At 39.6% G+C, this 23,173-nt stretch overlaps 2 protein-coding genes across 5 annotated transcripts in view; one reads left to right on the forward strand and one right to left on the reverse strand.

The window, feature by feature from the left end:
* LOC126236547 (uncharacterized) overlaps window positions 1-23,173 on the reverse strand; it is a 342,194-nt gene that overhangs the window by 291,720 nt on the left and 27,301 nt on the right. The window lies entirely within an intron of this gene.
* Window positions 9,122-23,173, forward strand: part of LOC126236552 (uncharacterized) — a 325,419-nt gene continuing 311,367 nt past the window's right edge. The window contains exon 1 of one of the 2 annotated variants that reach the window (XR_007544942.1): window positions 9,122-9,151. The gene's annotated coding sequence lies outside the window, so the exon portion shown is untranslated. Of the gene's footprint in view, window positions 9,152-15,546; window positions 15,770-23,173 lie in introns of those variants that run through there. The other variant, XR_007544943.1, reaches the window with a different exon arrangement.

Here is a 23,173-nt window from a genome sequence, read left to right on the forward strand (position 1 = left end):
GATACCAAATATGGAGAAGAATTTAGAGTGGAATTTGACTATGAGTCGAATGTGTATATAAATATCAAGAAGTTTATGCTGTCTAAAGGGTAAGAGACAGTGAGATTGCTCCTGTAATAGGTTAAGAGACAGTGAGATTACTCCTGTGATAGGTTAAGACACAGTGAGATTACTCCTGTGATAGGTTAAGAGACAGTGAGATTACTCCTGTGATAGTTTAGCACAAAATTTTAAGATAGGTAGAAGAATTTGTTAATTACTAGTGTTTGTAAGTGTGGACTATGAGCAGAAGCCATAGTGATATACAATGAAAGTGCATCCACATTTCCTCAAGACACGGCATTTGTGTGAGAATTGCCTGTGAAACTTGTACAATGCGGGATATGTAGGTAAATACGCTGTGTGTATGATGTGCGCTGTTCGCGGGAGAAAACAAATGAACTGTGAAATGGAGCAACAGTCGATAAGGTTACTGCCGCAAACAATTGAAGAAACTCTCTGGTTGCGCGAGAGAAAATTATTAAAGTTTTAGATTTTTCATTATGCCTTCTCTACCAGGAGAATTAACTGAAGAATATTAATTAACATTTTAAGAATAGCAGTTTGTGTGTTTCATATTATGGACATAATTGGTGAAATATATTTCCATAAATGTTAATGAGAGGATGAAGAAGATTCTGCGAGTGGACGATTTGTTAAATGAACATACGTCATCATTAATGATATTTATTTGGAAGTGGATCTATAAATGAATTAATTATAAGAATAATGAAAATTTTTCAGATAATTTTTTTCTAGAAATTATTCCTTTTGTGGAGTCAGTGTCATATGCCTATGTTTAAAATTTTTCATCAGGTGTAAACTTAAATTTTATCCATATTTTCGTAATTGAAAGCAAACCTCCGACAGATTCAATGCTATACTTCCACCTGCACTATAACAAAACGAAGATTAGATTTTTAAAAAAAATTGAGAGGAATACATTCGATATGAGCTACAACAAAATTTAAATGCCCACAGTCTATTTGGCAATATTTTCGACAATCAGCAGTTGTAATTGGTATTGAGGACTACAAACAATTTCGCAATTGTCAGGACTGATGGATGTTCCAGTCTAGTACAGATGGAAGAATGTAAGAATCCACTCCGATTTTGAGTTCAACGATGAAATATGGACTTCGTTGCCTTAATCCACTCTCTTCCAGGGATTTATTCAGTCAGAACCTTTTCTTATTCCACTTTAAACCTGTTTCATGTTCACGTCCCTGACCATCTGTTCCTGAGATCATCTTCCTGTTTCTACGGCAAATTACCAGCATCTATCCTGTACCATAAGCCATCGCCTGTCCTACGTGCCGCCTCCACCAAACGCTGTACGTCGCCTACCCGGTGTCCGTACCCAGTGTTCCTGTTCCATCGACTTCAATACGAGATCGCCGGCTACATCGTCGAAAGAAGAATTTTGAAATATTTTTTGAGCAATATTGTAAAATTGTTTTTGTCTATGAGGCATTTTTCCTTCGATCTACTCTATGGAGCTTCTATATATTTCAATATTACTGGATTTAGGCTTTCCTATCTTCTTTCATACCTGAGCTGGGGTCTATTCTTCCGGGTTTTCCAGGGTTTCCCTGTGAAGGCCAGTTCCCAAATGGGACGACCTTTTTTGTAATTACACCAATCTACATCTTCCCTGGTTATGTACTCATGATGCGGGTATACCCCGGTACATGTAAAAGCTACAGCTTAGGTATTCACGTAACTTATTGTCTTAACATGTTACCCATACTCTCTATAGTAAAATTCTACTAATTCTAAATATTCCTCTTTTGAATAAACAACCCATCAAATTTTTTCTGTTAGCTCTCAAAGTGTATTATCATTAACTTTGCTCGCTGCGAAGGGCAATTGTAATATCTCTTTATATTCCATGAATTTTTCTGATACAATTCTACCCGTGGATGACGTTTACAAATTTTCTATCTTCAGAATCGCAGAATCCATGCGCAAAATAGTTTCATGCAATAGCTATGCCATGAGCGCATAATTATTCTTTGTAGTACTCTCTCTGATGGTTGTTAGACATAAAAAAAGGAAAGCTTCGGAGATTGTCTTCGTGCCGATTAGGCTGAGCTTTGTTTTGAAGAACTGTAATCTGATTATTGAGATTTATCACAGAAGATAACTGATGCGAACTGTACGATTAAAAAGGAAATATATATATAGATTGCTCCTTCATACAAAAGGTGTGTATTTGACATTTGGGAATTAATGATATTTATCGATATATTGCGTGGTTGTTAATCAGAAGAGAACTTCCGAAAGACTGTATATGAACTTGTATTTAATAATCCAAGAGCTCCATTACTTCTTCGGAAGGTTAAACTTCATCAAAGCCAAATATGCGCTTGATCTGTGGTTTCCCGACTGATTATACAACGCTCCCAAAATTACGAGGCATTTTATTTGTACATTTAGCAGACTGCCGCAAAGCGCGAGCCTGCAGAGAAGAAGAATCATCACCTGATTTCATTCTAACAAGTAAAATTTCAGAATCATTTTGAGTGACTGAGCTATGACTGTGTTTCCTATCATGAATAATTGATTGCTAGAACGAATTGAGAGCTACATAATCACGTAGATAGGAGGAAAAATTACAACTGCTATTATTCTCGTATATTACGTCGTGAGACCATCCTTCATAGCCATGAGTGGAGGAGCTAGGCAGAGCACAATGCTGTAAGATTTCGCTTGCTATGAGTAGCTTGGTTGCCAGGGAAGTGTGCCTGCTTTGTTTCCTGATACCAGTCTCGGCGGAGGATACGTTTTTATCTGTTTTGTGGCACCGCTAAAAGAAATCAAATCGAAAATCAATATGCAAATTTTATTTATTTTATTTATGGCATGCCACATTATTGTACCACTTAATTGTGACATGGGACAGCAAGTAAACACAGTTTCTTTCAGTGTCCAGAATGAATAATACCTTAGAAATTGAATGTAATGCAGCCACGCTGTTTGTACAGATACCTTATGTTTTACTAAAATCGACTTTCGTTTTATGACTATGGTGGTGGTATGAATTTCATTTGAATTAGTACAGTATATATTTTCATAGCGGTGACCGATATTGCATTACACACAACATAAAATATCACCATTAAACGGAAAACATTCGGGTAAAGCTAAGTAATTTAACAATTCCGCACCTGTATAAATCTACTGGCTGCTAGTTAAAAATGATAAACATTAAAATATAAAGATAGGGATATTGATTTTGATGGATAGGAAGAACCTGAACTTGAAGGTGGCTATTCAAACACTACTCGACGTCCATCTCCAGAGCAACAGCAGCAGTCCAGTCAAATTGAGTACGATCTATCTGCAAGCAAACCGTCGAAATCCATTGTAATAGAAGATATTGACGACAGCTCGCTAGAAAACATTGATGAAAACTGTGGCAGTCGTGACTTCAATTCCTGTAGCCAACTAGCGAGATACTATAAGCGCATTAAAAGGAAATTATATAACCGATAAATTGTAAATTGTGTGTATAGTGAAAGGCAGCAGGAGATCTTTTGAAAGAAAGCTGACTGTCCCAATTGAGAGCTCTGAAAGAGCATGTGGTATCACAGTCTGATAGAGAGAGGTCGTGTAGATCTACAGTTCACTGTTGGCATCTGCAGATGTGGGCACTCGAAGCGTCTAAATTGGTTGACTTAGACAATTTCAAAGCTTCGAATTCTTTTATCGACAGTCTTGGAGCTGAGTATCGCAATTCATCTAGGCATTTTACTACATTTGTCACACAGAAAGACACAAAAGCCGTTATTAGTGTACGTCAGATGTCACAACAGTTTGTGGAAGAGGTAAACGTGTTTATGACAGTGCAGGGTGAGGAGACAGAAAATGTTTGGAACAGTGACCAGAGCCAATTCCAGTACGAAATGTCTTTACCATCTACACTGTGCCACAACCAGGGAAAACTACAGCTGGTGTGTTGTAGTTCTCTACATAGTTCTACCCACACATACACAACTCATGTCGCTTTATCAATGACAGACGGACTAGCAAACAAGTTGCACATCTGTTTTCAAGAGGCAAAAGGCACTGTTGCTCTCAATATCTCAAAGGAACTTGATACAACTTGTCCAAGAAACATTCATACGGAAGCAAGAAAGTAGAACAATGACCAAAGAGCACCATGAAATGATTTGTAACTTCAGTCCGTGGCGAACACGTGCAAGTGAAAGGAACCTGTTGTTGCGTATTGGTGAGGATATAAGCTCCGTACTCGTCTAGGTGCAAGTTTTCCTAACAAAGAAGTTACGCTGAATATATTCCACTGAAATCAACATTCACTACCCTCTCTTGATGTTTACATCTTCCGCCAGCATAAGCTCTACATCAGAAGGATTGGTGAGTATGTAGGACTACAATGGTCGAAAACACAAGCGAAGATTCACGTAAGTTTGTAATGTTACACTTCGCTCTGTGATGTACTATCAAGTTTCTGCAACAGAGTACATGCATATGTTGCAATATACTTTCAAAAGGCCTGTTATGACACTGACATACCCACATTATGATTAAAAATTGTAATTAAAGTCACTTTTGTTACTGGACTGATTGAATACGAGAGTGATTTTGAATATAGAAACGTGGCTTTAGTGAGTTACTGACCTTGTTCTCTTTCACATTGTTTGAAAAACTCCCGCATCTGCAGAATGAGGATTAGTATAAGCACTATCAGGTGTGTAGGATGTGTGTGTTTTGAGCTATATGATTACTTTGGGCAGAGTATTTTTGCAGTGTTGACTGAAAATGCATGTTACACTGACGTCATTGAATTAGGTGTTAATGTTCTTCCAATTCCCTATTTACCTTTTACTTACATCATGTTACTTTATTTCTCTGTAAAAAAATGCTACGTGTGGTAGAACATAACCTTCTGCATAGAAATTATACTGACCACTGGTTTTTCTACAATCGGGTGTTATTTTAAACATGGTTCTGTGCGGTTCCGAAACTTCGTTGTCAAAGCTATTTCTTGTTAGTCAAAAGTACAAAAGTAGCCCACCACTTTGTTTACGAAACAGACAAAGAAGAAGCAATTAAAAGCTCATCAACAAAATGGATATTATACTGTTAATGGGGATGTAGTCAAAGGAAGTCTACATTCGTGGCTTCCTATTCATGTTCTGCAGGGGCTGTGGGAATAGAAGTGCGTGTGCTCTGTAAGAAAGGAGTGTTTGACATTTGCTGTACCAACAGTAAATACGAAGACCTCTGCAGAAGTTTTCACAGAGTTCATCTTTATTGACAAATCTGTCCACTTATTTGATACAGAGCGAGAGGTAGTTCCAGATGAGAAACGATAGTGAAATTCTTCAGTAAAACTTAACAGGATGTCGTCTCTGCCATGATTGCTTCCAGGTAACAGTTAACATGTCGTCAAACTGTTTGGTTTACTTTGTTTTTAATGTTATTAATTTCGTCTTCTTCGTGAAGACACCCAAAGAAAAAAAATAGACTTACTAATGGAGAAAATCTCTCCAAATGTCTTTCTCAGACCACTGGTTAAAAGATAGTAAGTATATAACCATTCGAAAGAAGCAGTAGGAACGTAAACGGTAGCAGGATACGTAAAAAAATACAGTGACATCGGAGTTTGCTGTTTGCAAGATCTGAACGCTGTGAACCGATGTTGATTGTTATTCATAGTTCTTCGCTAGGTATAGGAAGAGCGAACGGATATTCGTCTTGTTGCAAGACATTTGGGGAAGTGCCATGCAACTTGAATTGACCATGGTCTTAAATCTGTATGGCCCACAACGTCTCTGTGCACGAGTTTCAAGTCTATGTTACTTATTTCAAAAATGTTTTTTCACGTGGCTGGTTTCTGTTCCTCTAGAACCATCTTCAGATCTGCAAATTTAGGTTACAGGATGCAGCATGTGAAGGTTGCTGTGTGCGGAAGGGTACTACTGTAACCGAAATTTGCATATCTGAAGATGGTTCTAGAGGGAAGGAAACCAGCCAGGTGAATAGACATTTTTGCAATCAAGACGGATTATAAATAGCATTTTATAAAACGTGATTGCGGTGTCCCACCAGATATTATGTCTGATTTTGCAAAATGCGAGGTTCAAGGCATTTAAAAAAATTTATTTCACTTCATTTTTCTAAGGACAATGTGACATAATTAACTACATATATATCTAATATGCTATTTACACTAAAACCCAAAACAATTAAACATTTATCATGTGAAGTACGTATGTGTACCTCTGTGGAGCTGTTAGTGATGTGTGAAGCATCGGCTCTTTCTCGTTCCTTGTGTGACTTTCCCTCTACCAGAAGGGTAGGGGACAAGGTTGTAATACGAAACAATTTACATATTTTCGCTTCTAGCCAGCTGGGTATTTGATCTTTAAAATATTTCCTTATTTCTTATCCACTTTTTATGTGCTCCAGTCTTTTTCTGCATTACAAAATTTACTCCGCCAAACTGAAGGATTTACCATTTCCCAAGTCACAACATCGTCCAGTGTTAAATTATTACTTATTAAGGCGCACGAGCTACGCAGTATTCCGAAACCGCCAGTACTTTATATAGGATGCCTTTCCTAAAGAGTCGTTACGTGCCCTTTCTCTAGAGGTTTGCAAGATATTTCCCATTTTCGTTTTGAATTGTGTAGCTAGACTCAATCCTAACAAATAATGCTCGTCTAGTCTTTCATATGACTTATAGTACCTACAGAAGGCGTCGGTTGGTTCTTCTTGACACGCAAAACGGTATTTTAAGGAGGGGAATCTTACGTGTCCATATGATATTGCGCTCCCAAATTTAATCCACTGCAAAATATACGTATAACTTTGCTTAACAGTCCGTAACTAATGAATTAACCGTATATTTCAAATAGATTTAATGCATTACACAGGACTTCAAGGTATAGATCTCGAAAAAACTACAAATGCTGCAAAAAACACAACCTCACGTCTAAGACTAATAAAAAAATATAGAAGATGGTGGAAACTGCTTACATAGTCTCTAGAGTACACTCCCTCATATGATTCTAAGATTGGTAACTAGACTGTAGTATCTAGGTACTGAAGTTCCTGGGCATGCAATCCTCTAGGCACAAGAGTTTCCTCTTAAAAATGGAGAGCTCTTTATACTGGACGGTGTATGATATAAACGATCACTGACTTTTGTTCACCTCCTTTCATCAGGATTCGAGCCGTACTGCATAAAAGATAGGCCTTATTGAGAGAAAAAAAAATCCTTTCTTGCCTGTGCCTAAATTGAGTTTTACTAATGTTAATAAGTATTATCAGCAATTTCTATAAAGTCGCTTTAGTAGAAATTTGTCTTCTCATAGCGGATTTGACAAATACTACCCCTAAGACGTGTATGAAAATATCAACCCAATTGTGTTGCTGAGCCGTGGCAGTTAATGTCCCTGGACAAACATCTTTTCGTTTCCTCGCCTCTACTACAGTAACACACAACGCAAAAAAAGGAAAGGAAGAAAAAAGCAAACTAAGCGACCCAGTATGGTAACCAGTTTTATTGGATGCTATAGTTGTAATGCTGATAATACGAGGTGCATTCAAGTTCTAAGGCCTCCGATTTTTTTTCTCCAGACGGGAAAGAGATATAAACATGTGCATTGTTTTAAAATGAGGCCACGTTCATTGTCAATACGTCCCAGAGGTGGCAGCACCGTACGGCAGATGGAATTTTACCGCCAGCGGCGAGAATGAGAACTGTTTTAAATACTTAAAATGGCAACGTTGTCCTTACTTGAACAGCGTGCAATCATTCATTTTCTGAATTTGCGTGGTGTGAAACCAATTGAAATTCATTGACAGTTGAAGGAGACATGTGGTGATGGAGTTATGGATGTGTCGAAAGTGCGTTCGTGGGTGCGACAGTTTAATGAAGGCAGAACAATGTGTGACAACAAACCGAAACAACCTCGGGCTCGCACAAGCCGGTCTGACGACATGATTGAGAAAGTGGAGAGAATTGTTTTGGGGGATCGCCGAATGACTGTTGAACAGATTGCCTCCAGAGTTGGCATTTCTGTGGGTTCTGTGCACACAATCCTGCATGACGACCTGAAAATGCGAAAAGTGTCATCCAGGTGGGTGCCACAAATGCTGACGGACGACCTCATGGCTGCCCGTGTGGCATGTTGCCAAGCAATGTTGACGCGCAACGACAGCATGGATGGGCCTTTCCTTTCGTCGGTTGTGACAATGGATGAGACGTGGATGCCATTTTTCAATCCAGAAACAAAGCGCCAGTCAGCTCAATGGAAGCACACAGATTCACCGCCACCAAAAAAAATTCGGGTAACCGCCAGTGCTGAAAAAATGATGGTGTCCATGTTCTGGGACAGCGAGTGCGTAATCCTTACCCATTGCGTTTCAAAGGGCACTACGGTAACAGTTGCATCCTACGAAACTGTTTTGAAGAACAAATTCCTTCCTGCACTGCAACAAAAGCGTCGGGGAAGGGCTGCGCGTGTGCTTTTTCACCAAGACAACGCACCTGCACATCGAGCTAAGGTTACGCAACAGTTTCTTCGTGTTAACATCTTTGAAGTGATTCCTCATGCTCCCTACTCACCTGACCTGGCTTCTAGTGATTTTTGGCTTTTTCCAACAATGAAAGACACTCTCCGTGGCCGCACATTCACCAGCCGTGCTGCTATTGCCTCAGTGATTTTCCAGTGGTCAAAACAGACTCCTAAGGAAGCCTTCGCCGCTGCCATGGAATCATGGCGTCAGCGTTGTGAAAAATGTGTACGTCCGCAGGGCGAATACGTCGAAACGTAACGCCAGTTTCATCGATTTCGGGTGAGTAGTTAACTAGAAAAAAATTGGAGGCATTAGAACTTGAATGCACCTCGTACGCATGACATAGCCAACGATAACAGATCCTTTCAAGTACAAGGAGAGTCAATCTGCTTCTAGTTGCTGCAACCAGAGTACACTAAACGGAAACTCAGGAGGGAACTTAACGATAACAGTCGATGATGCCATCGGGTGTCTAAACATATATAAATAGAAATATAACGCAAGGAGCAGTATTAGCTTTTGTCGCGTAAAATGAAGGCTGCTTTGTTGCTTGTTGCTGGTAAGTATTGGCAGAATATATCTATCATTCACGTTAAAAAAAAATTTCTTACCTCCATTTTACATAATTTCTCATGTATTAATTCGTGTGAAAAGCAATTTCCATGTATTGGAAGATGGTTGTATGGTCGAAACACGGAAAAAAAAATAATCAAGAAGACTTTAAAATGCATATCTTATTTCGAATGAGCACTTTGTTAATCTTCGTTGTTGTGAAGCTTATATCGTCTACTGTAAGCTGTTTGATATATCGAATCATCTGCAGAGTGCAGTAAGCAACTGAATAAACCAGTGGGACCACATTATTGTTGTATCACAACATATTACTCGCATATATTCTCCTGTGTATAAAATAGGTGCGCAGTAAATAGAAACAAAGCATCTAATACGAAGATCGATGCTTACCGCTAGTATTTAGACAGTTACAACCCGATTGTTATTGCACGAGTATTTGCTGTGTACAACAACCTTATAAAAGTAAAAAAAAAAAAAAGAAAGGTAACGGTCGGCAGTCTTACTGTAGAAAGCTGTGATTATGTATCACAAAGTTTTACGAATGAATTCACAAATCACAATAAAAGGTTTTCCATCTCCAAATCGATTGAAAGCTGCATTTGGTAAATAGGTAATGACACTGAATTCACGCAAATACTGGACAACAAAGGTCATGCGCGAGTTTAGATGTAAAAAACACCCTTTAAATGAACACTAAAGACGCAAATCTGTGATGAAATAATTTTAATAAAAATTTTAATTGCGACTAGCAACACTTCATAGATACTATATAGCGTCAGATTGTTCGCAACTCATCACTCCGCCCGTTCTTACGCCAACGACATTATCGTTACATCCCTGACATTGCCAGACTATTTACTACAACGACTTGACATAATTATTTGTTATATATTCTTCCTGCATATATTACAGTCTCATAAAATATCATTTATGATTAAATTCCCAAGTACATACAGTTAAAAAATGGTTTTAAATTTATGAAAGCAAGTAGCTGGAAAATAAGTGCGGCACTGTGTCGTAGTTTTACAAGCTATTACATACGACCTGCACTTGTGAGACATCTCTACAGGAGGTGATCAAAATTGAGTTTGGTATTTTCTTTGTGAAACAGTAGGCATCAATTTTCTGGCAACACCAGAGAAAACTCAAAAGTTTTTTATTAGCTGTTCAAAATACATACCGGTTCTGTTAGAATTAACGTACCTGTCGTTTTTGCAATGAACTGTGAATGCAGTTTACAGTATCACCAAGTACACGTAGCTCTAAAAGTATGTATCTTAGACCTCATATCTTCGGGAAATTTTGCTTATGTTTTCGTCCAAACTACCACCTCCCAAATTATGGCATACTTCTTTTATACTTTGTAAAGTGTGAACAGTTATAGCCATATCATAACTCGCTGTGGTACCTTTGAAGTTATCTTTCCGACTATCACTTTTCTTCCATTAAAAGAGTTGTGTTAAATTACTTATGGAGTGAGTTACCGCATAAAATTATAAATCAGGTCCGATATCCGATATTCTCGTATGTTCTCCACTAGATGACATTTCGGAACTGTATCGAATACTACTACGACTACTACGATCAGGCCCAGTGGACCGCACGCATCTACAGGCTACCTCCTCCACTCTATTCCGTACATTGCTGCTATCCTATTTGATGAGTATCACAAGACTTCTGTTGGCTGAATCAGTTTGGTTACTTATCGAGGAGACTTCCGTCCTCCAAAACGGTCATCATCCATGGGTATAAAAAGGGTTCATTTATTCTGCAACTACAACGAGTTAGGCATTCAACCATGTGTGATTTTTTCGAGTGGCTCGGAAAGCTTCGTCGCTTTTTCGATCTACGATTAACTTCTGCTGGAAAGGGAGAAAGTTGTGTATAGGACCTTAAAGACATCTTCTCAAATCAATATACCTTTCCACTACTGAGCGGTTTTAGTTTCTATTGCTCGATCAGTTACGTCAATGTCGAATAACTGGATGTTTTGAGACAACCCAGCGAAACCTCCTTCTGCGGTGAAACAGTTTCGGAAAATCGAAATCAGTACTTCGACCTTCTCTCCTTGATTTGTCTCGAGGGTTCCAGTACGGTCAAAGACTGACTTAATAAGTGAAGTAGATGTATATACTGCACCAATAAATGATAAGATTTTTGGTCAGATCGGCCTGTGACTGTTTAATTTAAATCTCACGGCTGCTTTCAGGTTTTGCTTTTAACAACGCTATGAAGTCTTTCAAACGCGTATTGAAGCTCTTACTGTTTTGACAGAAACTTAGTAATGTATCACTCGAACTGTGACGGGTCTTTGCATTTCACTGAATCCTTACTCCGCGTATATAGGTCTAAGATGCCGATTGCAGAGTTGACCATTTTGTGTTTCATACCCTCGTCACTAAAGGAGCTGTATATTCGATCTTGGCAGCTGAAATACACTGCAGTTAAATTCGTGATATTTCTTCTGAGGGGGAATTCTTTGCTATATCCAGTAACATTCCAATGACACCAATAGACGTTGAATTTGTAACAACCCTATGATCACTGAGCTTCTCTTTCATAACAACTGATTCACGAACTTTGAGTCTGTTACATGTAAGAGATTTCCCTATTATTCGGTTTTGTAACTAAAATGCTGGAGGTTCTTGTCAGATACGAAATGATATGAGCGTATGGCATTTGTGAGAAAAACTGCCCAGGTCTTACACAAATCCTGCCTGTGGTACCAGTTTTAATCGAATACCTCTACGGTTTAGTAGCTATATGCATTTTGAGACTAATTACGTTTTGCTAAGTGAGGATAATAGTTTCCGCATTTTTTCACTCTTGACTGTTGTAGGAAGCAAGAAAAGTTTTAGATCATTTGCGTGCGTGTGTGTTATTCAATGGTTTTTCCCATGCGGTCTTCTGTTTATGTAATTCTAAGAACAAACTACAGATTCAACAGTGAGAGGATGCATTGTCTTCTTCGTAGATGCCATCGTGCCGAAGAACATTTAACTTTATGGAGAGGTGGACACGGTCCCCAAGCACATACGCATACTAGTTTAGATCAATTATGTCTTCCATTATGAAGAATCACCGACACGAATACATTCCTCAGACCATAACGCTCCCTCACTCATTGCAGATTGTTTACCTTGAGACGTTTCACGCGGTACACGCCAAAAAAAAAAAAAAAAAAAAAAAAAAAAAAAAAAAAAAAAAAATTGTTCAAATGGCTTTGAGCGCTATGGGACTCAACAGCTGAGGTCATTAGACCCCTAGAACTTAGAACTAGTTAAACCTAACTAACCTAAGGACATCACAAACATCCATGCCCGAGGCAGGATTCGAACCTGCGACCGTAGCGGTCTTGCGGTTCCAGACTGCAGCGCCTTTAACCGCACGGCCACTTAGGCCGGCGCGGTACACGCCACCCGCCTTATACCCGATAGAGCATAAAACGTCTTTCGCTTAAAACGGCTGTTCAAAGCAGGTCCGGTTCAGGTGTTGGAGTGAAAATTGAAGCCTTCGTCCCCGGTGAACAACAGTCGACGTGAGCGTACGAATCTGGCACCTGCTGTGGACAGCTGAAAACAGGAACTTTTGATGGATGGTCGTTGAGCACACATTGTTGGTAGCCCCTTGGTTCATCTGGGGCGTCTTTCCCTCAACTGTTGCGTGCCTGTTCATCCGTACACATCACCGCAGCTGTCTTTCACTTCTGTCATCTATGGTCCATGCTGCCCCACTGGTCATGCTGTCAGTAGTGGAGTTTTGCCATCCACAGTACACTTTAAGCAGGGCGACACGTGAACAGTTTACAAACTGAATCGTGCTTCCACCCTTGGCCCGAAAGGCAATAATCATACCCTTTTGGTCGTCAGATAAATAGCTTCGTTTCCACATTATGACAACGACTGCACTGTCCCACGCGTCTCCCTGACGCGCTTTATATAGCCTCCTCTGTTAATGCTTCGCCCTACCGTCGTTGAGTGGATATCTCGCGCTGATGCCAGACATAGGCGGTGGTCACATTACTGTGACGGAACCGTGTATGTACTAGTTTCTTGGACTTAACGTAGGTAGTGAAAGAACTCTGATGTCACCTGTCGTACAATATGCGGAACATCACAACAAGTTTAGTGCGACGTTGCATGCAAGGCTGTCACATCTATGCCCTAAATTTAGTTTGAATGTAACAGTAAAACAAACAAATACTGATGGTACCCATTAATCTTCTCAAACACGTGATTTTCAGAGAACGTAACACTAACAGTATTTTAAGGGGGTACGTTTTTTATCTTGATGAGGAGCGAAAGACTGTTAGAGGTTACACCATTAAGTTAAGGAACGGTTTAGACTTTGTACATATGTACTGTATATGTTTTCCTTTTTTTCGTGTAGAAATGTATAGCTATGGTGTTCTTTTAATCATTGACAAAGGTCTTCTTAGGCACTTGTGGGTTTTATTGTTCTGAAGAAGGTGTAGTTATCTATGCCGGAACCTAGGTTAACACTAGGTGTTTTTTTGCAATCGAGGCGGGTTTCTAGTTTTTTAATAAATTAATACTGTTAGACAGTTATCCACTTGGATATATTTGTGCTTTTCAGTGAATCACCAGCTACATGATCGTAATGAGGAATGCTTCCAGCTTCTGCAATGCTTTTTATTCTTTACTACAAATGGTAGAATGGGCTGTTTGATGTCAGAACCAATGAAGAGCCCAACTTTTTCAGCCAAATATCTGGCTAGCTTTTACTGGGGAAGTGCCTTACTAGAAAGGGAAACCTTTCCAAACATAAGTGAGGAAAGTGCTAATATTGTCAATTTAATTATGAGATGATAACAATCCAACAAGAACTTTAAAGACCACTGTATTTGTGTATTTTAGCACAAAATTAATTATGAGAACTTTTCCGACATGAGCATAGCGTGTATGTTGCTGTTGATTCTTTCTTTTTTATTTTCTGGGACGACCAGACTGTTGAAGTAACCGTTTATGTTTTCCGTAACGTACATTATAGCCAATTACCGTGTGGGATGTTAGGCGGACGGATTGGATTCCAATACCGACTTCATGGGGAGCGATTACCAGTTACAGAATTTCACTTACAGCCAAGAGATCATATAGCATAAGACAATAAAAGTATGTAATTTTAGTTAGTACACTCAGCATAATGGATAAATTACTCAGGGTAAGTAAACTGCTGCACTAACGCCATTATCACTCCCAACCTAAGTTGCAATTGTATTCTACTTTCCACGTATGGATTTCAACTGCGAGATTCTCCCTGGCCATGTGTCTCCTGTGCTAAATGCATCTATCGTTTGATAGTTCAAGTTGCTAACGACTAGAGTGACGTATATGCTGCGATGTATGGCTACTACTCTTATGTAATTAAAATAATGCATGATATGAAATTAGGCACTTACCTCATATGAGTTTTCTTTGGAACATTGGGTTGATATTGTAGGTTCGAGCAGTAAATGCCTGTTTTCTTTACCCATAGCTAAACTCGTCGAAAAATTTTGTTTGCCCAAATTTTACCGAAGCATCGCCGAGTAACGCGAATGTAAGCAAACAAAAGATGCATTAAAATAAATAATTAAAACCTTGGTCTTCTGAAGAACTGATGTAGCAATTGACCAAATGCTAAAACTAGAATGAACTGATATCTTTTTTGATCAGTGAAATAACTCACTTGGTGATCCTACGATTATTGCTAAAAATGAAACGAATAACAAAAATTATCAAATGCAAAAAAGTTTGCGTGATTGTGTATTATAGTGTTAGTAATTTCCAATCTATTTGTTAAGGTGGGACAGTGAGAGAAAAACAGTCCCCTGTCATCGATTAAACACAAAATATTCCCCAGTTCGCAAATAATTATAGTTCACTATAGAGTTCAACTTATCAGAATTCACGTAATCATGAATCGATATTATAATTTAATGATAATTAGTAATAATTACAAATTAGTGGTGAAATTTCCGTCCTATCTGTTGTATTTGCACCCAAGTGTGCATGCTCTCGTGTTGTGATGCAGCACGTCTTCGTATATGCTACATAAATGTCACAAATATTCAGTATTATCTTACTGTAGCCTCCCTGAATGTGGTCACATGGTTTTCATGTACGTCGAACAGACTGTCAGTCTCAGAGTCAGACTACCAGATAACATCAGTATCATTACCATATGGTGGAGATACGTTAGCTAGTGGTAGAGATCGTGGTAAGAGTCAGCAGAGTTGCACTATACCTCAGTATTGTCACGCTAGCTGATGGTGCAAAAATAGCATAAAGTAGTGTTGCAGTGCTAAGTGGGGGAGTTGTACTAACAGCCACTAGACGAAATACAGATCTGTAATTACGTTCATCGATTTTTACAGCACTGCTAGCAGTGGCGGAGGTCCACGGACAACCAGAAGAGTCGACCACCGCCTCCATCGGGAATGAGGAACTAAGCACCGGCGATATCACAGCTGACAGTAGATTTCCGGGGAGGTCGTCCTACACGGAAGATGATGATAATACCATTTGTGTCGCAGCAGACAACAAGTTCTACTTGTATGCTAATTCGCTGAAGCTGTATTCTTGCTACAACCAACTACCGAAAGGTAAGTTAATTCAAATACCACTATTTTCTGTGCATGATTGACAAGATAACATCAGATTGTTTTGCGTCATATTTTGCCAACGGTTCTTCGGTGATTGTGAAAACATGAGTGAAACCAAATCATCAAGGATCGGTGACTAACCTTACCTCACCGAAATTACGAAATTGCAACTCTTCATGATTCTAAACCAAAACCATTCAGAACAATTTGTTGCACATATTTAGTCCACCTTCTACACTAACTTTCTATCCCCGTAAAACTGTTGCATGTTTTTAAGTTCTACACACCTGTGAATTCTTTTGCGACTATTACGTCATGTAACGCGACATCAAGTTCGCAATGGGCTTTAGTTTCAACATTTTACGAAAAGATATTCTAACATGCGAAGTAAGTTGCCACGAGTGCTGCGGGCCATGGCGTGTGGTTAATTTTCACAGTGAATGTGTTGACAGCGTTGTACACACACCTATAAGCAATTAAACCCTACAAAGCGATGGGCAACGTACGCTTCTCGTCGTACCCTGTAGAAGGCCGACAACTGGATTAGTGTGTATAAACAATACCCGTCATACGCTTACGAACAAATAGAAATAGGCTTCTAAGTTTACAAAAGTTTAAAATTTAGCGACGCATTGACGTAGAGACGAAGAATTAGGTGAATTGGGCATTGATAAGTGAACGTACTAGATTACATCTTTTCGGAAACATCATGTTGGCATTAAATTTGAGCACAAACTCATTCACTGTCTTAGTGACACATCTACAATGTAATATCGGACTGAAATCTATGCTACTTGTAGACGACGACACAATGTACTAATAATCAACAGTATAACCATTGCCAAAAATGTCCCAAATTAGAGTTATTTATAAATAGCAGCATGCCTCACATTTTAATTAGGAGTCAGTGAGGGTTGAAAAATGGACTTGGTAAAAGCACATTATATTGGCCACACCAATTATCGAGAAAGAATTATAGGGGAGTGGCGTTTTCGTAGTACTAATTAAGATTTCCACTGAGTTAGAAATTGTGCCTGCATGTGTGTTGGTTAGCACGAGAGTAACTGTTACATGAAAGGTAGATAATGAATCTGTAGACGGACATGTCTACAAAACAAGCGGTGAAACCTACATGTATGGTAAGTTTGTTATTACACAACCACGATATTACTTAGCTTGGATTTTCGTGGCCACTGTTGCAAGCAGGCTGGGACATTGCAGTCATCAATAACAGTGGTTGAGGAAAATGCACCTTCTATCGAAGCTTTCAGGAGAGCTGTGCTTATACTGTGAAATTGCTCATCGTGTCCTAGCAAATATCACGATTAAAACTCACGATGAGCCGACCGAAATGCCCCAGTCCCAGGGTCAATAATATCACGGACAATTAATAAACAGAAGGTTGCTTCGCATCTCGCACAAAGCTGAGGTCCATAACTTCACAGGGATCGTGCAGAGTAACACTGGTGCAATTACGAGAGAATAATGTCTGGAATGGGCTCTGCATACATGATACTTTTGCGATGTTCCGATAACCAGAAATCACACAGGTTAAAATCCGGTGAACGAGCAGGCGATGCAGCTGGAACGCCTCGATCGACCCATCGACCAGGGAACACAAGACTGAGATGCGTCCGGACGTTAAGTGAGCTGAAGCAGCCACATAACACTTCGAAACACCAAAGGCACTTCTTCCAGCCTGGAAGGAAAAGTCATCCACAAGATACTTCGATAGGTCCGGCCTATTAGTCGACATGGAAGGAAAACTCGGCGAAATAGGTCGCCAGTTATCCCGGCCAGCACATTCCAGCTGCATCGATGCCGATGATTCGCCATCACCATTCCATGGAGGCTATGCATACTGTTCGAAAAATGATTGTTATGATAGTTGAAGATACTACTGGCCGTGAAGGTGGCCTCATCTATGAATAGGATGGATGACACAGATCCCGGAATCGTTGTTGTGTGGTGAAGAAACCAGTTACAAAACTGCCAACGATGTGGAAAGTTTGTAGCTAGTAAGCCTTGCACACGCTGTAAGTGATCAGAATTGTAACAGTTGTTATGGAGAATGTTCCACACGGTCGTATGACGTATCCTATACAAGAGGGGGGCGAGGGGGCGGAGACACTGCCTGGTAGCGACACAGCGGTCGGCTTGTACAGTATTAATCACATTTTCCTCCAAGTCTGACGTTCGAAAATTTCGGGTACGTCCTTCATGATTTCCTGCTTCCTGAAAAGAACATATGTCAGACTAGCTACGTAAGACTTTTGCAAACACAGAATTCTGTGGCAGTTGTCCGCAGAAATAGGTCTCCTGATACGACATCGTTGCCCACCGCCCGTTGTCATTAGGCTCTCGGTAAGTAAATACCATGTCGGCATGCTCTTGATTCGAATACGGAACCATTGTGTAGAACGCCGTATCATGTCCACTACAAGGTGAGTCAGCAACAGAAGTGAATCGGACACAAAATTACTAATTACTGTGGCAGGAGAGGGTGCTAAGTCATGACGTATGAAGAACAGTACCGTCCTTTAGGAGGAAACCGTGCATACGGTAACTGTGGCTGCGTGGTACAGCGAGTATTAGACCGCAGTCTCTGCAACAATGTACGATTCAATAAATGGGCTCTAGCTTGGAAGCCATACATATCCGAAAATAAATTCATTGGATTTTTCTGTTCCCTATCTTCTATTAGATGAATCCCTAGAGTTTATACACGATGGAAAAAATCACTCGTTATAATTCCGAACACGTTTAATTGAACAATAGGCTGACGCAGATTCCAAAGCTTCCGTTTAGTATATGTCATGTAACAGATGATACAGCTGGTCTCCCTGAATACCAGTCGGTGCATAAATTGATAGGATGAGGAGTGTGATGACATCTATGAATGAAGTCTTCACGAGTTGTCAGCCGAGTAGTGTCGTCGTCCCATTGCAACGTTTCGATGGAATGCGTCTCCATCACCTAAAGGCGAAGTGATGACATGTGTTTTAAAGAGCCCAAATGCGCTGTTAGTGCCCTTCGAAACCATGTCTTTGTGGCTTTAGGGAGACGACGTCTTTTTAGTGACTGAGTACTACGAAAACGGAGGCGGCTTTTAAGAGAATGGCTGTCAGTTTAGCAGCTGCGAGGGTATGTGAGGCCTTCTATTTGCGCAACATCTACTGGAGAACTGACTATCAAAAAACACACAGCGACGCATTAATTAGTGCGGTCTCAGCCTGTTTTCTCTTCATCAACTTATGTCCCGCCTTATAGTCATTCTTTCTGCAATTTTTCTGTGTGTATGTTCTTTATATTTAACCATGCCACCACATTTTAACGTGAATCATGTATTTAGTTTAGTGCAGGTCGACTTGTATTCGACGTACTCAATTGTTCGTACTTCCTCTTATATTTGATACTTGGTGTACTATTTTCATGTAGACGTAAAGAGTATATTTCTTACTCGTTTAACGCATTTAAGTGTACCATCAGAGCTATTAAGACCTTTAGTTATACAGAACACTGACACATTATCAAACGAATCTTATATTACTATAAAAATTATCTAAATTAATTAATGTTTCCTGCTTTATTCTCTCAGAGATGCTTAAACGGGATAACTGTCTGCCTCCGCTCTTTCGTTTGAGTATTTTTATCCCTTCCCGCAGACACAAAAATCAGAGAAAACTACTATTTTCAGAAACGAAGACAGTTTTATTATCATGGGAACCACTGGCTCGATAAAATGCACCAGGAGACAATCCCGATTTGCAGCTGAAGAACTGGCGTACTATAAGTTCTCCAGAGGTCGACTGTTTCGCCTCAGCATTCATCTGACTATTAGGAACGGATAAGAATTATATGTTTTCCCTTATTTTGTTTAAAATTGTGGTTGTGCGTACCTCGCAATACACGCCGACTTGTGTGTCATACAATATGCCTCACTGGCAGACCAATAATACTGGTTTAAGCACACTCAGAAGTTAAAGCAACTGATGACGCGATGCTGGCTAGCACCCACCTCGTGAACCCCAGGATCCCCAAGCCCATACCCTAATGTAACAGGTTCAGCCACCGATGGAAAGAGTCGGGTTTTTACTTGGACCAAAGAAAGAGAATGGACATATGCTGTGACAACCACATAGGCTCATTTTCGACACACATACTTACTTCAAACAAAATATGATGGCCCGAAAAGTCACAGAATCTTTGAAATTTTCAAATGCGTCCGTTAATTGCTGCACACGTGAGTTAAGAAACGGTGGGAACTTTGAACATCAAAACGTACACACACACATACACACACACACATACCCACACACAGATACAATCACACACAATCACACATAAACACACTCACAGACACACACAAACACACACACACACACACACACACACACACACACAGAGAGAGAGAGAGAGAGAGAGAGAGAGAGAAGTAAACAAACAAACACCTCTGTATTTCAACTGTCAATTATTAATAAAAATCTTTAAGCACTCACGTGTTTAGTAACCAATTTTTCCAAAAATTGTAACAACGACACTCTGTACTGTCTCGTCATTTAATTTTCCTCATAACATCTCACCTGACGCATGTATTTGTTCACACTCATCTCGTCATTAACTGTCGTCTGACACATCATTTTACAAAAAAATTTAACTAGTCCCTGTCTTGTTTTTAGTCAATCACTAACTGCTAACTGACTACGTTTGCTGAAAGTAGCTACCATTCCCCCAGGTAGTCGCCTTTCTCACTTATGGTTGACACTATTCCTTCAGAGTAGAAGAATCTACACTTCATGATATGTCTCTTGATGTCAGGAATCTGGGTGTAGTGCGCCAGCGTCCCCTTAACGTTCTGCAGCTGCGTAGATGAGGAAAAAACTACTACCATTTTAGCGAGATGCAATGCGAGTAAAAATATTTGATCAATAGTATGCGGACAACAATATGAGAACTCTCGACTGAGAGAAGGAGTAATTCATTTTTATAAGCAAGATTCTATCACATGATGCTTTACCTCTAAGTGGAATAAATCTTCAGTACGATGCAAAAAACAGAAGTTAATTTTTTTTATCGATCTCAGTAAGCTCCATCGTAAAGCACTCACAGCTAAACACATAGAACACTGGACAGACAGTTGCAACGCATTAAGGACATGGAACAGGTACCACTCCTGATGAAATACAACAATGGAAAACGAAATTCCCCCCCCCCCCACCGAAAAAAAGACATGAATGGTTTGTAAGGAATGAGTGATATTCTATTGGCAACTAGGTCTTACAGCGGCCGTGATAGTATCAAACATAACAGGCAATATTCGGACATACATCTTGAGCAGCAAGGTTTCACACTTCAGTGGTTTCGTGCAAATACGAAATTCTCTACAAATAATTTTTTCCAAATACATAGTACTGGGTTCACAACGTTGCCGTCGAGAATGTTTTTTCAATACGCGTTTTGGGTTCAAAATCTCTTTCTTTAGTTCACAGTGAATGAACTGTACTGTGTGACGTCTCGCTTTGTCTCGGCTCGATGGTGATGGTTGTCCCAGTCGAGATGACGTGGAACGGCGTCCCTCGATCACGACATTGTCCTTTGGGTGTTCGCGACAGACTTTCAGTTTACGTGAACTTGCTGACTGTAGTACTTATGACCGTTTTGAGAATGGGTATTCAAACGTTGAAAATATAATGCCCTGAATCATCAATCCATCACCCAAACCGATGTCACATCATGATTTTTGAGAGGAAATTGCGTTGTTAATTATTATTCCGTTGACAAGGCGACGCTACGTCGCGCGTTCAACAACTACACGACGTAATTATAGAGATAACATACCGTTGAGCAATATTCAGAATGCGTCGTACTTCCGTTTGAACTTATTGCTGTTTACAGTTAAATTGTCACTAAACCACTTCTCACTTTTATGATATCCGAAGTATCAGTCAGTTCCTAAAATACACTTTAAATATCCATTAAATGATATATGCCACTCGAAGAACTAATGTTGGATTAAAACATATTGTTCTTCGTAATTATTTGTCTTTACACTGAACACACTCACCGATTTTTCATTCAGGAAACTGCGTCTGTTAGCATCGGCAATTCTGACTTTGACGATAGCTTCTGACAACACGGCTCAATTCTAAGTCTTTTTTGATTGCGTTTATCTGTTGCCTACTCAAGTCGAATAATTAAGTTTATGTCGTGATCAGTCACATTCTATGTCCTTCGATGTTCGTGACTATTAAGCATCACGAAGGCTAAGTCCCATCACAAATCAGCGATCAACTATCCCGTTATCTGTCCAAACGGTAAACATGATTTTACGTCAGTCCGACTTCTGACTAATACTTCCAACTATAAAACTTTTTAACTTCAGATCGGTTTTAAAACAATCTAGTGGCGCTTAACATGCGTACTATTATTGCAAGAGTTCAAGAGAGAAGTGAAATTAACATCAAAATTGCCGAGTTACGTTGTAGACACAGCGAACTTACACCTCGATGCGGCTACAACTCTCTCCTAGGATAAATCTTATTTGGTCAATTTGTGATTTGGGCTATAACCTTTGTAAATGACAACTTCTTGAATTATTTCCTTAAAGTTTCTGTTTCGTATCATATAGTATTCATTCATTCAGTCCTTTCTTAATGATAAGCATTAGTACTTACATAACATTCTTGTTAATCAAACTGTCAAGAGTATAAATTTTGTTGTCAGTAGCTGTCATCACTGTCAAGATGACTGATTTTACGGTTACTGGGGACCGGCAGTATTGAACATTCCCAAATCAGAAACTCAGGGATCCCCAGATAAGTTCCCAGCGAACGAAACCGAGGTCCCTGAGATTATCGTCATTTGGCACGTCACAAGATACATGTGTTGCTTACTGAATGCTTCACACGCCAGGAGCATTACCCCCCTAGAGGAACGTGGTTCTAGTGACATCCTCAAACTTTAGTAACAAGCCATAAGTCAGATTTACTCGCGTTTTCATTCTTCCAACGGTCTGCTATACTACCAGTAAGGATAGGAACGCCGCGACACAGCACACTTGTCAGCAGTTGCGACGGTTGCGGCATTATTATGGCACACATAATAACATTCTCCGCCTATTAAGCTTGTCTTCGTAAAATGTAGTACAGAAATAGATACTGGCGGAACCCCACATCATCTCTGATACCCGACCATAACATAATCTTGTCACAATGCTGAGACAAGATGTGTGTATATATATATATATATATATATATATATATATATATATATATATATATATATAATGACTTTGGAACATTATTAAGGTAAATACATTGTTTGTTCTCTATCAAAACCTTTCATTTGCTAACTATGCCTAACAGTAGTTAGTGCCTTCAGTAGTTAGAATCTTTTATTTAGCTG

Source organism: Schistocerca nitens, chromosome 2 (assembly GCF_023898315.1).
Source record: "Schistocerca nitens isolate TAMUIC-IGC-003100 chromosome 2, iqSchNite1.1, whole genome shotgun sequence".
Lineage (NCBI taxonomy): Eukaryota > Metazoa > Arthropoda > Insecta > Orthoptera > Acrididae > Schistocerca > Schistocerca nitens.